A 3768-nucleotide genomic window follows, 5' to 3' on the forward strand; every position below is an offset into this window, starting at 1 on the left:
CCTCACCCCACTGGAATCACCCCAAAATATCACAGACCCATAGAAACCTCTTCTTAAACAAAAAATTACACTTACTTAGAAGCATTCAGAATGTCAACAAAACAGCTGCAACCTTTTTTTTTTTTTTGCAATTACAGAGTGGTATTCAGTTAACAGAACAGCAATTGTTTTGTACAAGTTGCATCAGAGACAACTGAAGATGAAAAACCTACCATCCCTGTATATAACTAATTTGTGCTGTGCACCTACAAGGACCCGCTTTAAATTTCCATGCCAATTTACAACTTCATACTGTACCAGGCAAGTCTAGTGGCTATCGAAATACCGCCAGGACAGGGCTATCTAAAGACACATTTGGTAGTGTGTTAACTATACAAAAAAAGACACTGCACAGTTTAAAAACAAATCTTACACAGCCTTATATTTTAATTTTTTTCTTTGAAGTGAGTGAGTTGTATGGGGGGGTTAAATGCTTTACAGACAAGGAAAACAAACCCAGTTCTTCTTGATCATCATCCTCTTCATCCTCTTGCTTTTTTCAGCCTTGACGACTCCCTTTTTCACTGCATCAGGCTTTCCTTTAGCTCGGTCTGCAGCAGTATCCTTTTCGTATTTTTCCTTCAGCTTTGCAGCCTTTGCTTGTCATCTGCAGCAGTGTTATTCCACATCTCACCCAGCTTCTTTGCAACATCACCAATGGATAGGCCGGGATGTTGTCCTTTGATTTGTGGGCGATACTCAGAACAGAACAAGAAAAAGGCCAAAGGAGGCCTCTTAGGTGCATTGGGATCCTCGAACTTCTGTTTTGTTTCCCCTTTAGGAGGGATATAGGTTTTCATTTCTCTTTCATAATAGGCCTTGTCCACCTTTGCCATATCTTCAAATTTTCCTTTCTCTTTAGCAGACATGGTCTTCCCCCTCTCTAAGGACTTCTTAGAAAGCTCTCAGAAGTTGACTGAAGCATCTGGGTGCTTCTTCTTGTGCTCCTCCCAACACAAAGAATGCATATGATGACATTTTATCTCTTGGCTTCTTAGGATCTCCTTTGTCCATGTTTAGTAATTTTTCCTCAGTGAGGCACAAAATTGCCCAGTGTCTGTCTGGCTCTCACTTGCCTCAGCACTGTTTCTGTGGAGCTCAGTGTACTGCAAGGGCTGTGAGAGCCCATAGAAACCTCTTTGGAGACTAACTAGCCAACTTAAAGATAGATCAGCCCTAATTTGGAGCAACCCCAGACTCAGTTATGTCCTCTGAACATGGTGTTTTGGAAAGATGACTATATAGTCCTTGAAGGAGAATTCAAGGTCAAATGAGAGTAAGAAATACTAGGTCAAAGTTAAACATATTTCCTTCCACAAGTACACTTTAGAGCTTCTATGACACCAAGTGAATGATGAAACTCCAAATGTAGTTGACCATGTTTCTTTTGACCACAGAAGATTGTTGTGGTTGTGGTGGGATGTGTGCGTGTATGCACACACTGAGGGTAAAATAGGGGTAGATCATTGTTTTTGCCAAATATCTGTTAACATCTCGAGGAAAACCACAGAACAATGTTTGGAAAAATACTGTAACAGTGGGTGGAAGATAGGGTGAAGAAGATCCGGGTAAGTTAATATCACAGTCAACTTCTGAGATGGTACCCGATGGCTGTCACCTCTTGGTATTTCCATCTTTTTGTACTCTCTTGCCACATAAAGCTGACCTGCAGAACTACCAGGGTATTGCAGAGATGATGGAGTATGACTTTTGAGGCTAGGTCATAAAAGATATTCCTCCTTGTTCTCCTTGGATCATTAACTCTGGAGGGAAGCTGGCTGCCATGCCACATGGAACAAAAGAAGCTCTATGGAGAGGCCCAATTGTCATGAAGCACTGAGGTTCCTTCCCAAGAGCCAGCACTGGCTTGCTGGTCATGAGAGTGCGCCATCATGGATAGAGATCCCCTAGACCCAGTCGAGCCATCAGATGACTACAGTCCCTATCGTCATCTTACCTCATGAAAGACTTCAAGCTAGAACCACCCAGCTAAAGTCACTCCTGAGTTTCTGGTCTACAGAATTATGTGGGATAAGAAACGTAAATTGATGTTTTAAGCCACTAGGTTTTACAGTTATTTGTTATGCATCAGTAAGTGACTAATGCAGATGAGCAGGAGTTATGAAGTATTTCAGTGAAGGCATCTTTGGGAAACAGTTTATACCTTTTAGAAATGAAAGGCAATGATATGCTGGCTGTTATATTTGCCTCCTGATCATCAGGATAAAAGTCTGAAAAACCAAGAACATCCCTTCCCCAACCTTCCAAATTCGTCTTGTCCCTCAAAAAAACAAACATTTCATTTAGGATATTTTCCTCAACTAACAGAAAGACCAGTGATGACGGGCACTAGCATACCATAATTTCATTTTCAACCACTGGGTATAAATGCACAATTTTTTTTACCTAATGTCAAAAATGAGCTTGCATTACATTAATTTAGCAGTATAATAAGAATAGCAGGGTGGTGCCTGTGGCTCAAAAGGGTAGGGCGCCAACCCCATATGCCGGAGGTGGTGGGTTCAAAGCCAGCCCTGGCCAAAAAAAGAAAAAGTAAGAAAAATTTTAGGGCAGCGCCTGTGGCTCAAGGAGTAGGGCACTGGCCCCATATGCCAGAGGTGGTGGGTTCAAGTCCAGCCCCAGCCAAAAACTGAGAAAAAAAAAAAAAGAATACCATGTTGCCTATAGGCACTTTTGCCTATCTTGAATTATAAACTCTGAGGTTCAAGTAGGGCTCCTAGAACAGCAGTTCTAATTTTCTTTAAGAGTTGTGCATATGGAAAAGTTGACAGGGGTGCCCAGCACATATTTTAGCCCATCCATCAGCTTTTATCCTGTTCTCTGAGTCAACACACCAACTCTTAAAACCCTATAAAAAAGAGAATCTCATAATCTCAGCAAGAGATCACATCCTTTTAATATTTTAACATTTGCTTTGCTACAATAATATTTTGGATATTATGGAAGAAATTTTTGAGCCACTGCCTTGAAGAGAAGCACATGTGGCATAAAATAAGATATTTAAAGATTCCACACTAAATAACGTTAATAATCCCAATATGATTTTGCTTTGAATTTTCTTGAAAAATAATAACAATTTTTAAAAAGATAAGTCATGAATAGATAAATATGGTCACAAACTCCCAAGCTGAATAAGGGAGGCTACATTTCCCCAAGCCTTTGAACGAGGCTAATAAAATATTGCTTTTGCAGAGCCCCTTTCTTGGAAAAAGAGCTCATAAAACTTTATCATACATATATTTGCTCTACTAATGTAATCATTTAATCTCCTTCTGCTTTCTGTGAAGGCATCTTTACTACCATGTGGCAGGAGCCCCAGACTAATTGTGTTTACAGACAATGTCAAGCCATCTTCTGGAAAGACTTGATTTTCTGGGGGAATTCAACAGTGAAAAATACCACATGATTTTTCCCTTTATCAAAAAACATTCCTGGGGTTTAATAGGCTTGTAACCAGTGTCCCTCTGAAGCAATGAGCCTGTCGTGCTGATTACCCTTATCTGCCGCCTCCCTGTTCATTCCCTCTGGCACCCAGGCTGCCGTGGGAGAGTAAACACTGCCCTAGGCCTTACCTTTTCACCTCTTCCTAATCTTCCTTTAGGGGCTCCTAGCAACTCTCCTGTCCCCGAGAACCCAGGTATAGAGGGGCAGGGTGTGAGCGCCAGACAAAGCAATCAGGTCTTGGGACCAATTGTCAATCAAGAGAAG

General features: G+C 41.2%; 1 pseudogene; it reads right to left on the reverse strand.

The window, feature by feature from the left end:
* Positions 1 to 313: 313 nt before the first annotated feature.
* On the reverse strand, positions 314 to 1053 carry LOC111724838 (annotated as a pseudogene).
* Between the last annotated feature and the right edge of the window lie 2715 nt (positions 1054 to 3768).

This window comes from Otolemur garnettii, unplaced genomic scaffold, assembly GCF_000181295.1.
Source record: "Otolemur garnettii isolate 467f Iridium unplaced genomic scaffold, OtoGar3 scaffold00027, whole genome shotgun sequence".
In the NCBI taxonomy this organism is placed as follows: Eukaryota; Metazoa; Chordata; class Mammalia; order Primates; family Galagidae; genus Otolemur; species Otolemur garnettii.